The sequence below is a fragment of the Periplaneta americana genome, chromosome 1, assembly GCF_040183065.1.
Source record: "Periplaneta americana isolate PAMFEO1 chromosome 1, P.americana_PAMFEO1_priV1, whole genome shotgun sequence".
In the NCBI taxonomy this organism is placed as follows: Eukaryota; Metazoa; Arthropoda; class Insecta; order Blattodea; family Blattidae; genus Periplaneta; species Periplaneta americana.
This window is the reverse complement of record NC_091117.1, coordinates 12,655,876-12,670,102: the sequence shown is the minus strand read 5'-3', so window position 1 is coordinate 12,670,102 and position 14,227 is coordinate 12,655,876. Positions and strand designations below refer to the sequence as shown.

Below are 14,227 nucleotides of genomic sequence, written 5' to 3'. Positions count from 1 at the left end.
GAACGAATTATTATCTATTGGTGTAAAGATCTACAGTCCCGTCGCTCTAATTTCCGGCAGCCAATCGCGTTGCAGGTCGGCTACATTCAAACGTGTGCGTCTTGTGATTCGCTGATGAAAACGTCATTCATTTCTTAAGGCTCGATAAATACTTAATATAATCGCCCGCCATTTTGGCTCTTTCGTTGGCGTTCGCAGAAAGCACACGAAGACGTTATTTGCCGCTCAATTATTTGCTGAATTACAGTGCGTTTGATTTATTATCATAGGAGCTACGACATGATAATGTTTAACGGTGTCGCAAATAGATTCCTCGTATGGTAGCTAGGCAACGAAAGAACAAAAATGGCGAACGATACTACTTACCTAGACTTTATAGAGCCTTCACTTCCTAAGACGTAAGCAAAGAGGAGGAATCACGCCGGGAATAACAGCGTCGCGACTATAAAAATGTCAATTTTTTTTACTTACGTTAGTTTCACTCTAAGCCCACTAATTATTATTCTTATGTAAAGCTGCAAGAACAGCTAACAATCACTTAACATGTACCGATGTTCAATTGTTTCATTGATTTGTGTCTCAAAAGATGGCTTTGATCGTGGCAATGCCTACTCTATTTGAACTATCTATTATTTGGAACAACTGGATAATACCCACGGCAGAGCAATGTCTATAGTCGACGTTACTCGCTGGCCACTAGTCACCAGGCCGTACCGAGCCGTGCCAAACAAAATCGAAATTGTGGTAGTAAAATTCGCGACTGTATTCTTAAATAATTCACTGCATTAGTCAAGTGCAAGACTTCTGGCTTCTGTTGCATTCAAACAATTATAAAATACGATAATTTGGTCCAGGGAGCATCCGTTTTTGATGCAAAGATAATTTGTTTGGCTTGTTTCTTAAATAAAATTATGAAATGGCGTTCCTGTGCTTAACATTTAATAACAAAAAAAAAAGAAATATAGCAAAACTGTTTTGTCTCTAGACTCTCATCTAAGTCACGTAATAAGTCACGTAATCTACTTCAATATATTTGCGCAAATATATATTGTAGCTAACAGTGGTAATGTTCAGAACGAAAGAGGTAGAGAGAGAAAAGAAACAAATTTCTCCCTACAACGACGCCACACACCAACGTCGTGTTCTTATGTTGGCAAGATTGTGTATTTACTTAAATTTGGTGCTAAACGTAACGGCACGGTTCAAAGATACCGTGGGAATTCTCCAGTTTAACGTATTAATTTAATTCGTTTAGAAAGCAGTGATTGTGATTGCCAACAGTAGAACAAGATCGTCAAATCTCGACTTACCAAAGTCAAAGTCAAAGTCTCAGAAGTATTGTCTATTTTTATTTTATTGGGTTATTTTACGACGCTGTATCAACATCTAGGTTATTTAGCGTCTGAATGAAATGAAGGTGATAATGCCGGTGAAATGAGTCCGGGGTCCAGCACCGAAAGTTACCCAGCATTTGCTCGTATTGGGTTGAGGGAAAACCCCGGAAAAAACCTCAACCAGGTAACTTGCCCCGACCGGGATTCGAACCCGGGCCACCTGGTTTCGCGGCCAGACGCGCTGACCGTTACTCCACAGGTGTGGACAGTATTGTCTATGAATAGGACTTTTAACAAAGTTAAACTTTACTAAGAAAGTCGACTTTGGAAAGTCTTCATCCAAAGTCTCGTTTATGAATACGGCCATTAATCGCTCTTTTAACCATCGTCTAGAAAATAGTAGGTATGCAATACACACACTCGGCTTCAAAATATTTCTTCCGTTCTGTCACAATGCACTTAACACAATTGTATTGCAATATACTGTAATGGCTTGTACTATGCTTTGGTATATCGTGATATTCGTAAATGAATCGACACGCAGAGCGTTTTCGTTGTGCTGTGTTGTCTCCTACAGAATGACGAACTTGGTTAAAACAAATATTGGCTCCCAAGTCGTGGTACGAAGGAGCGCAGGTGTCGTGGTCTTGTTTTCCGTGCGTGCTCCAACCTGCGTCACAGACGGGTTCAACTCGCGATCTATTTCTCATGGATAAACAATCTCACCCCCTCGCAGGATCCAATCAAAAACATGATCCATCTCATCAACGGGCGCGTGTTTACATCCTGCCTCTAATCCACTGACACATGCAACCCGCCGGACCCCCCCCCCCCTCCGGGTGATAACAAACCGGGCCACTACATGCCGTAAGAAAACATCGATCCCGGCTACACACAGATTTCCATTACGTTCCCCCACCTTGCGTTGGTGAAGTATCAATAAATGTAGCTGTTTTCCTGAGAACGTACGTACACAAGAGTTCACGCCAAAGTTTGAGGCACAGCAAGTTTCTCTCTTACTTTATTTTCTTTCATTGCTTTGCTTATCTCCCCCCTTATCCAACTTACAAGAAAAAATGGGGTCCACACCTGTGGAGTAACGGTCAGCGCGTCTGGCCGTGAAACCAGGTGGCCCGGGTTCGAATCCCGGTCGGGGCAAGTTACCTGGTTGAGGTTTTTTCCGGGGTTTTCCCTCAACCTAATATGGGCAAATGCTGGCTAACTTTCGGTGCTGGACCCCGGACTCATTTCACCGTCATTATCACCTTCATCTCATTCAGACGCTAAATAACCTTAGATGTTGATACAGCGTCGTAAAATAACCTAATAAAATAAAAAAAATGGGGGTCTCCCTGTTCATGGTATTGACACCGCTGAGACATGACAGGACAAACATTCAGTTCCGTGGACGAAAGATAAATTTGTGACATTGTCCCCCTTATCCAACTTACAAGAAAAAAATGGGGTCCACACCTGTGGAGTAACGGTCAGCGCGTCTGGCCGTGAAACCAGGTGGCCCGGGTTCGAATCCCGGTCAGGGCAAGTTACCTGGTTGAGGTTTTTTCCGGGGTTTTCCCTCAACCCAATATGGGCAAATGCTGGGTAACTTTCGGTGCTGGACCCCGGACTTATTTCACCGTCATTATCACCTTCATCTCATTCTGACGCTAAATAACCTTAGATGTTGATACAGCGTCGTAAAATAACCTAATAAAATAAAAAAAATAGGGGTCTCCCTGTTCATGGTATTGACACCGCTGAGACATGACAGGACAAACATTCAGTTCCGTGGACGAAAGATAAATTTGTGACATTGTCCCCCTTATCCAAGTTACAAGAAAAAATGGGGTCCACACCTGTGGAGTAACGGTCAGCGCGTCTGGCTGTGAAACCAGGTGGCCCGGGTTCGAATCCCGGTCAGGGCAAGTTACCTGGTTGAGGTTTTTTCCGGGGTTTTCCCTCAACCCAATATGGGCAAATGCTGGGTAACTTTCGGTGCTGGACCCCGGACTTATTTCACCGTCATTATCACCTTCATCTCATTCTGACGCTAAATAACCTTAGATGTTGATACAGCGTCGTAAAATAACCTAATAAAATAAAAAAAATAGGGGTCTCCCTGTTCATGGTATTGACACCGCTGAGACATGACAGGACAAACATTCAGTTCCGTGGACAAAGATAAATTTGTGACTTTGTCCACGCCGGTAATTAATCGAACCTCGGACCGCTTGGTTGGGAAGGACAGACGCTATTCAAACAGTTTTACTTTTTGGTGGCAAAACTTGGTATGATGCATATAATAATTCAAATAATGGACTTAAATTAATACAAAAAATGGTTTGACATAAATTACCTTTCTATCAATGAAAATAAAATCATAATTATTCCATTCTCATTATCTGAAAAATGTAACAAATCTCCTACATCTATATTAAGTATTAAATTACATAATTCTGATTGTTGTCTTACACAGTGTAAATGTCCGATTATTAAAGAGTCCTCTGAAGTTAAGTATTTAGGCATATTTTTCGATAATCATTTAAAATGGAACCAACACATTAATTACCTTTGTAATAAATTACGTAAAATAGTATATTATTTTGTTTTATTGAGGAATTACTTGTCAATAAGTTTATTACGCACAATATATTTAACTTTATTTCAATCGGTAATTATATATGGAATTATAGGAAGGGATAGCTCATTTAAATCCAATTTTAATCCACTTTATTTATTACAGAAGAAAATAATTAAAATATGTCTCCATAAACCTATTGATTTTCCATCTCAAAATTTGTTTTTAGACTTTAATGTACTTAACGTAAGACAAATTTATTATATTGTATTAATAAAATGCATACATAAAAATCGAAATAATTTTGAATTGTATTCTCATAGTTATGAAACAAGAGGTATGAATTCTTTAAGATTGTTTGAACCAAAATGCAGCACTGCTACAGTATTTAATCATAGTAGTAATTTAGGCCGAAGAATATATAACAAATTTATATTTAAATATCCTAATCGTGTCAATTCTAATAGTTCTAGTATTAAATTTTAAAAGTTACGTACGGTATGGATTTTATAAAAATTGAAAAATTGTAAATTTAAATTTATATACTATAATTGCACAGTAGACATAAGACAAATTGTATTGTATACTTCTTAATTTAAATTCAAGAATCCGTCCCTGAGCACGAGTTCTCCTCTTTCAGGGGCGAGCTAAAGTTTTTTCTATATATAATATATGTTATGTTATAATTATTAGCAAAATAATAAATAAATAAATAAATAAATAAATAAATAAGTCACAATTTTCTAGCAAACAGATTCTCAGCAATCTAATTGAGGACGTAGCTGCAATAAGGGCCCATAGCCCCATAGGCCTTTTTTCCGAGGAATGCATAAATCGATTCTCCGCAGTTTCTTCTAATCGTGTAACAGTCAATTAAATTCCACTCGAGTTTTGATTTTCTCAACAGTAATATCACTAGAGGTTTTTATTTATCTAGAGAAAATCAAAACTCGAGTGGAATTTCATTGACTATTACACGATAAGAAGAAAGTATATAAAGATTAGAAGTAACGAAGTACTCCAGTACAATAAAATATTAACTGACTTACGAAAATACAACTGTCTTCAAATGTATTATTGTACCATCTCAACATTACAAATATTATGCTATATGCATGCTAGATGGCAGTAGTGTGTATATGATTAGCTGTTATCTTGCTATCAGTTGTGCCAACTATTGAATCTTCATTGAACTCTGTAGACGATTACTAGCAATGCCTTCTCGATCTAGATCACGATGGCAGTGTTGCTAGTCAAGAAGACTTTGTTCATTCAGTTTCATTTTTATTAAAACAGTTGCATTCCACTTCAATCATCCGAATCCCAGTAATCAACGTCATTTGACAGATTATTTTCAATAAATCTTAGTATTAAACAATCTCTGATACGTGACTATCCATAATATCATATAGCAGAAGCTATAACATAACCTAAATAATATAAACAAGTGTTAGGAAAGTTTTAATTAACGACGATGACATAAAAAATAAACATGAATAATTTTAGAATGAATAATTATTGAATGTACAATTTTCGAATTTGAATGTTTTAGTGGTTGGTGGTTCAGTTGATGTTATATTCGACGTGTGCGTAAAAGGAGTGGAACTCGTTGATGTAGGCCTACATGGTGTATTCCTCAACTTATTCAGGATTTCCGAATGGTGCTCTTCATTTATTTGTAAATAGGATTTCAGGGAAGATGCATAGGCATGACAAGTGATCTTTATTAATTCTTGTTCTTGAATGCCAATGCGAATCACATTTGAAAGTGCTGTGCACCGACTGTAGTGGTTTGTAATTTTCTGTTTTTTTTTTTTTTTTTTTTTTTGACGTCCAGACCAGCGCAGTTTGAAATGTTGGCAAACAAAGAAACAAATGCAAGGGACGCGGTAAAATTAAACAAATGCTAGGGACGCGATAAAATTAAACAAATGCTAGAGACACGATAAAATTGTGCGATAAGCAGCCGTGATTGGTTGAAATACGTCCTTTCATACCGTTTTATTGGTCAAAAGTAGTATGACGTAGTAAAAGTGTAATAGCCTAGATAAATCAAAACCTCTAATGATATTACTGTCTGGTATTGCAATAAATTATTTTTTTGCATGCTCAGAGGTAGTTTAATTTGAGCAAAATTGATACTATACGTTAATAATATAATTAATTCCAAATAAATATCTCAATATATCTAGAAAGTAATGTTGCTGGTTGGTCTGTTCTTGCATAAAACTGACAATATTCTAGCTCTACTTTATATTTTGAATAATGGTTAATTAATACCCCGGCACACTCACAATCACACTCACATTTATACAAATACTCAGACTCTAGACACCAAGAGGCCGTTTCTTCTTGAAGGAAAACTTCTCGAGAAGCTGAGTTTGGGAATCGAACTCGGGACCTCCAGATCTAGAAGTAGGCATACCCACCACGAGATCCCGGTGGCAATGCAATAATTGTTTATATTCCACATTTTGCCCACATCGCACCATTAAATTTAACTTTATTTCAATTTTGCAACATTTTACAGACTTCCGGGAACATGAAAGGGAATAACTCGGCGAGCTGAACAATTGAGAGTTATATTTTCGATTCAGTATCCATAACAGTTAGAGTAGCGTCGTTAAACAATGGAGGAATCAATGTGGCGTGGGGCGACAGTGCCTGTTTTTCCATGTCGTCGCGACTACACATAATTAGTTGTCATGGCAACTTGTGTACGTGCACGAGTATCGGAAAAGTAATTTCATAGTCTGTAACATTGTTATATTGACTTGGTGACGTCACACCGCCTCGTATTAATAAAGTGTGTCATTAGATGGGCCAGGCTCGCCAACTGCTTAACTTACCTCTGGATTGAAACGCACCACCCAGCTCAGGTTGCTCCGAAAACAGGAAATCGTGTTATACTGCTCTTACCTTATTTCAGCATGAATTTTGCTCATATTCAGTATCTACGAGTCAATTTATCAGGGAATGAGGTACATGAAATATAATAATTTTAGTACTAGTCTGTCTGTGTACAGCGATTTCTACTAAACTATTGGACGGATTTTGTTCATATTCAGTATCTACGAGTCAATTTATCAGGGAATGATGTACATGAAATATAATAATTTTAGTACTAGTCTGTCTGTGTACAGTGATTTCTACTAAACTATTAGACGGATTTTGTTCATATTCAGTATCTACGAGTCAATTTATCAGGGAATGAGGTACATGAAATATAATAATTTTAGTACTAGTCTGTCTGTGTACAGCGATTTCTACTAAACTATTGAACGTATTTTGTTCATATTCAGTATCTACGAGTCAATTTATCAGAGAATGATGTACATGAAATATAATAATTTTAGTACTAGTCTGTCTGTGTACAGCGATTTCTACTGAACTATTGGACGGATTTTGTTCATATTCTGTATCTACTAGTTAATTTATTAGGGAATGATGTACATGAAATATAATAATTTTAGTACTAGTCTGTCTGTGTACAGCGATTTCTACTAAACTATTGGACGGATTTTGTTCATATTCAGCATCTACGAGTCAATTTATCAGGGAATGATGTACGTACATAAAATATAATAATTTTAGTACTAGTCTGTCTGTGTACAGCGATTTCTACTGAACTACTGGACGGATTTTGTTCATATTCTGTATCTACTAGTTAATTTATCAGGGAATGATGTACATGAAATATAATAATTTTAGTACTAGTCTGTCTGTGTACAGTAATTTCTACTGAACTATTGGACGGATTTTGTTCATATTCAGTATCTACGAGTCAATTTATCAGGGAATGATGTACATGAAATATAATCATTTTAGTACTAGTCTGTCTGTGTACAGCGATTTCTACTGAACTATTGGACGGATTTTGTTCATATTCAGTATCTACGAGTCAATTTATCAGGGAATGATGTACATGAAATATAATAATTTTAGTACTAGTCTGTCTGTGTACAGCGATTTCTACTAAACTATTGGACGGATTTTGTTCATATTCATTATCTACGAGTCAATTTATCAGGGAATGATGTACAATGTAATATAATAATAATAATAATAATAATAATTATTATTATTATTATTATTATTATTATTATTATAATTTTAGTACTACTCTATGTACAGCGATTTCTACTAAACTATTGGACGAATTTTGTTCATACTCAGTATTTACGATTCACTTCATAAAGAATGGTGCATTGATGAAACATGATAATTTGGGGTTTTGTTGAAATGTAGAATAGAAAATGGGGACGATCTTTACTTCACGTGAAATTGTTTATTTAATTTTTGTCTCGCATAGGATGTTCGTGTAAGTAAAATGAATTGAGTTTTATAATTATATCTACGATTCCGATAAATTGATTATTATGATATAAAACAGTCTTCTTTAGGCATTTTTTCCAATCCCATAAGCCAGCAGCTTCATCAGGCCTAGCAAGATAGTCGGTATATTTAGTGAAGGACTCCTCGCTATCACAAGATTAGCGTCGCTTGTCATAACATAAGGTATTTGTTACGCTTGAGTGACGTACAGGTTTTGCATACAATCTAGATAATGGAAGTTCATCTTGTTTGGTTGCATATTAAATGCTTTCATTTGCGTACCATATGTCTTTCGACTAAGGTTATTCAAGAAAATGTGCCATGGAGAGTAATATCGTTCGCAACATAACTGAGCCGTTGAATTCTTGTTAAAGACTTGAAAGTTTTAATAAGAAATCATCTTACAACATGGCAAACAACCACAACACTAAAACAAGTGTAGCGCCGTACCGGTGCGAGATAGGACACACATTGCTTAATGAGAAATGTTTGTTTTAGCACCCTCTATATACCATATTCTTCTGTAACGTAAGTTCTGAATCATCCTGTATATTTTTTTTTTCAATGAACATTTGGCTTGTGAAAGAAAATATTTTTTTAGGAAACAAACTATTAAAGATTCAGGCAAGAATATAGCAATATTATTCGCAGACAGTATCTGGAGCCTAGTGTAAGAAAAATTCTATGCTCGAGGTTGCGGGTTCTATCCCGGCCGAGGTCGATGGCATTTAGGTGTGTTTAATTGCGACAGGCTCCTATCAGTTGATTTACTGTGACAAAATTTCGGCACACCGGCGACGCTGATATAACCTCTGCAGTTGCGAGCGTCGTTAAATAAACAATATTTTTTAACCCTGTTTAATAAATTTTATACCCGAACCAAAAAAAAACTAAAAAAAAAAATATTTTTAAATGCTGCTAGGGAAAATCTCGAAGAAACATCAATCTGAAATTAATACAAGTTATTACAGTACATGCGCGTAATAAGTTTACAAAAAAAAAAAAACAAGGTTTTATCATTATTAGTTTAGAATTTACACATTTCACCATACCCTCCCCTTAAAAGGGATTACGATTCGAAGTTCTTCAAGAAATTGATTTCTTTCAATTTCGTACTTTTATAATCAGTGCATATGACCAAATGTCCACTGATACAGATTGGGCGTATGATGAAAAACACGCTGGTACACTAACATTCAAAGATATCTCATCCGACTAATCGATAGTGATCGATAATTTGTTGGTGTAAGCGTGGCTTCTTTAGTTATTGCTTCTATGAATAGATGGCGAAGATAGTAGTCACTGTTGCCAATTGTAGATAAATATACCCGCATTATGGAATTCTTTTTGTTTCATCCCACTCAACTGATTCGGTTTAGCTGGGAACCGCTGTTATTGTTAATTATGATACCAATTTATGCTTAACCTACATAATCATTTTCTCTGACACTTTTTTAACTGTCCAAATAATGGTGCCACCTATTGAGAACTAGCGGAACTCTTTCAAAGTTTATTAATTTTTTATGTCTTTGGTTCTGACTTATCCCGTGGTTGGAAATTTCGCTTACACTAACAGAAAATCCTAGATCGGATACCTTTGAACGTCAGTGTACCAATTGTTTGTGTGATGATATGACAGTGATGAAATGTTAGTGATATGAGTTTTCGGATACAAAATGCTCTGGAATTATCCATAGCCTATACATGGTTTATTAGTAACGTTTTCTGCCCGAACTGTGCATAATTCTTCCTTTCAGTTATAAGCCCTTTTCTCTGCCAAAGTTTTGTAAAAATATAGGCTATATATTTCTTTTTCCTTCCTTTCCCCTTTTTGTTCTCTTTATCAGCCGATGAATTTATTATCATAGCCTTTTTACCTTGAATTTTATTTAAGTTTCGTATTTATCTTCTTTTTTATTATTATTTTACTACATTCCATTTTGATATATTCTTCCTTACGTTTTTCCATATTAGCAATTTGTACTATAGTCGCGACGCGGTTATTCCCGGCGTGACTCCTCCTCTTTGCTTACGTCTTAGGAAGTGAAGGCTCTATAAAGTCTAGGTAGGTAGTATCGTTCGCCATTTTTGTTCTTTCGTTGCCGAGCTACCAGACGAGGGACCTATTTGCCACACCGTTAAACATTATCATGTCGTAGCTCCTATGATAATAAATCAAACGCACTGTAATTCAGCAAATAATTGAGCGGCAAATAACGTCTTCGTGTGCTTTCTGCGAACGCCAACGAAAGAGCCAAAATGGCGGGCGATTACATTAAGTATTTATCAAGCCTTAAGAAATAAATAACTTCTTCATCAGCGAATCACAAGACGCACACGTTTAAATGTAGCCGACCTGCAACGCGATTGGCTGCCGGAAATCAGAGCGACGGGACTATAAATGAGTTGCTTTCACTATTTTCCAATGTATTTTACTTTCTTTTTTTTTTTTTTTCTATTATGGTGTTATTTTCATGTTGTTTAGTTTCGATTTTATTATGCTATTATTATTATTATTATTATTATTATTATTACTATTATTATTATTATTGTTATTATTGTAATATGTTAGTATTCTGTTCTTTAACTTTTTGTTAAATTTTAACTGCTTGTATACTTTGTGACCAGGTAGAGTGTAAGAGAAGGCCGTATGACAACTCTGCCAGTATAAATAAAGAATTATTATTATTAATTCTCTTATAAAAAATTATACACGGTTTATTAGTAACACCGTTAAACTATAAAATCACGGACTATCCTCAAAATCCTCTGCATATGGCAATCCTATGTTGTACACAACACTGCTATACACCAGCTCCTGTTTATCCGTCTTTACGTTGGCTGATCACCATTCTCTCCTCTATTTCTTCCACACATTCCTATTCTTTCAGCTCTTGACCATTGTCCGACTATCTGAGTTTTGGTCTGCCTCATGCTCTCCTGCCGATGGAGGGATCCCACATGGTGACTTCATACGCCCATCTTGATTAATGTTGTCTCCCTATCTCCATTCTGTCTCCATTTTCCGTATTCCATCGTCCATAGTTTTAATTAAATCGTACAAAGTTTTGCCCAGTAATCTCCTGAGATGATTAACTCCATACGTAGATGAAATTATTGGGGATCATCAGTGTGGTTTTAGACGAAATAGATCAACTATTGATCAGATATTTTGTATTCGAAAGATAATGGAGAAAAAATGGGAGTATAAGGGTACAGTACATCAGTTATTCATAGATTTCAAAAAGGCATATGACTCGTTTAAGACAGAAGTTTTATATGATATTCTTATTGAATTTGGTATTCCCAAGAAATAGTTCGATTAATTAAAATGTGTCTCAGTGAAACATACAGCAGAGTCCGTATAGGTCAGTTTCTGTCAGATGCGTTTCGAATTCACTGCGGGCTAAAGCAGGGAGATGGACTATCACCTTTACTTTTTAACTTTGTTGTAGAGTATGCCATTAGGAAAGTTCAGGATAACAGAGAGGATTTGGAATTGAACGAATTACATCAGCTTCTTGTCTATGCGGATGACGTGAAAATGTTAGAAGAAAATCCACAAACGATTAGGAAAAATACAGGAATTTTACTTGAAGCAAGTAAAGAGATATGTTTGGAAGTGAATCCCGAAAATTCAAAGTATATGATTATGTCTCGTGGCGAGAATATTGTACGAAATGGAAATATAAAAATTGGAAATTTATCTTTTTAAGAAGCGGAGAAGTTCAAATACCTGGGAGCAACAGTAACGAATATAAATGATACTCGGGAGGAAATTAAACACAGAATAAATATGGAAAATGCGTGTTATTATTCGGTTTAGAAGCTTTTATCATCCAGTCTGCTGTCAAAAATCTGAAAGTTAGAATTTATAAAACAGTTATATTACTGATTGTTCTTTATGGTTGTGAAACTTGGACTCTCACTTTGAGATAGGAACATAGCTTAAGGGTGTTTGAGAATAAGGTGCTTAGGAAAATATTTGGGGCTAAGAGGGATAAAGTTACAGGAGAATGGAGAAAGTTACACAACACAGAACTGCACGCATTATATTCTTCACCTGACATAATTATGAACATTAAATCCAGACGTTTGAGATGGGCAGGGCATGTAGCATGTATGGACGAATCCAGAAATACATATAGAGTGTTAACTGGGAGGCCGGAGGGGAAAAGACCTTTCGGGAGGCCGAGATGTAGATGGGAAAATAATATTAAAATGGATTTGAGGGAGGAGGTATATGATGATAGAGACTGGATTAATCTTGCTCAGGATAGGGACCAATGGCGGGTTTATGTGAGGGCGGCAATGAACCTCCGGGATCCTTAAAAGCCAGTAAGTAAGTAAGTAAGTAAAGAAATCTATTTCTACATCACATCATCTTTTTCATTATTTTTGGATTAACAAAAGTAAGATAAAACACGTGTTGTAAAACTTCATTACTATATTCAGGTAGAAATAAATTTTATTTCCTTGCAATTAAAATGCATCTGTGGTGTTACGTGGAATAAAATTGTATTTACTACAAAGCGCCACAACTTTTAGAGTTGCCTAGCTAGGGGCATCAAATAAAACAAGTTGTTTTCTGCTTCCATGGAGATAGAGATGGTAATGAGCGTTTGTGTTTTGTTTCAGGTGAGTGACAGTTGCATGCGACCCGGCACACCCGGAGTACATTCCACTCGTTGCAGGTAAACTCAAATAGAAAGATAAAATAGAGCGTAAAATCCTTTAAGACTCGCGGGGTTATGCAGCCCGCATTCATTCAGCACTGCTCGTTATTTCTGAGTCTCATCCGTTAGAGAGGTCGTTAGCGACCCCTGTAATCAGGCAATCTGAATAGCATTCGAGTCATTTCTGCAGTTGCATCGACTTCCCGTAATATCGCGCAAGATAGACAAGTGGGGAAGTGTATTTGTTAACACACAATCCTCCCAGCGCTTGAATCAGCGTCTAAGATTTGTGTAAGTAAGTCCTTTTGGCTAAATTTACCTTTAATTTAACTGAAATTTATATTCTATGACTCCACAGGTCCCTAGGGTCTAACGGATCTGGTGAAGGACTTCACCGTGGCTACACTAGCTTGGAACTAGGCAGTTACCTTTCGACAATATTGTGACCATGTCTAGCCACACTGAGATTCCGTCTTTTTAACTTCACGAAAAACTAGAAAAATTAAAAACCTTGGAAACATTTACCGAAATTAGAGAAATAAAAACCATGGAAACGTTTTGCGAAACTAGAGAAATAAAAACCATGAAAATGTTCTGCCAGTCTGTAAAAATTAAATAATAGAAATGTTGTTCAAAACTAGGAAATAAAAACATGAAAATATTTTCAAAAGTATAAAATAAAAACCATGGAAACGTTTTGTAAAACTATAAAAATAAAACCATGGAAATTATTTGCGGAAATATCTATACCAATAATAAATCTGTAGCCGAACTTTTTCTGGTAATTTTCGATTTTCCAAAAATAATTGGTCCTAACATATAATTAATCACCCTGAAACCGAAAATCGCTTTTTTTTAATTTTTGTTTGTATGTATGTCTGTCTCTCTGTCTGTATGTTTGTTACCTTTTCACGCGATAATGGCTGAACGGATTTGGATAAAAATTGGAATATAAATTAAGTTCGTTGTAACTTAGATTTTAGGCTATATTGCATTCAAAATACATTACTTAAAAGGGGGGTTATAAGGGGGCCTGAATTAAACAAATCGAAATATCTCGCTTATTATTGATTTTTGTGAAAAATGTTACATAACAAAAGTTTCTTTAAAAATAATTTCCGATACGTTTTATTCCTTAAAAAAGTTTGATAGGACTGATATTTAATGAGATAAATGAGTTTTAAAATTAAAATAACTGCCATCTAAGGCTGCGTAATGAATTAAAAAACAAATGACTCCGTCCATAAGGGGCCTTGGACATCAACAACGAAAGCTATGAAAGATAGCCTACAGAGAATGTTTCT

The 14,227-nt window shown here is 35.9% G+C and overlaps 1 protein-coding gene across 1 annotated transcript in view; it reads left to right on the top strand.

Annotated features, from left to right (window-relative positions):
• Window positions 1-12,901: 12,901 nt before the first annotated feature.
• LOC138707426 (uncharacterized) overlaps window positions 12,902-14,227 on the top strand; it is a 516,816-nt gene continuing 515,490 nt past the window's right edge. The window contains exon 1 of the mRNA XM_069836872.1: window positions 12,902-12,941. The gene's annotated coding sequence lies outside the window, so the exon portion shown is untranslated. The remainder of the gene's footprint in view (window positions 12,942-14,227) is intronic.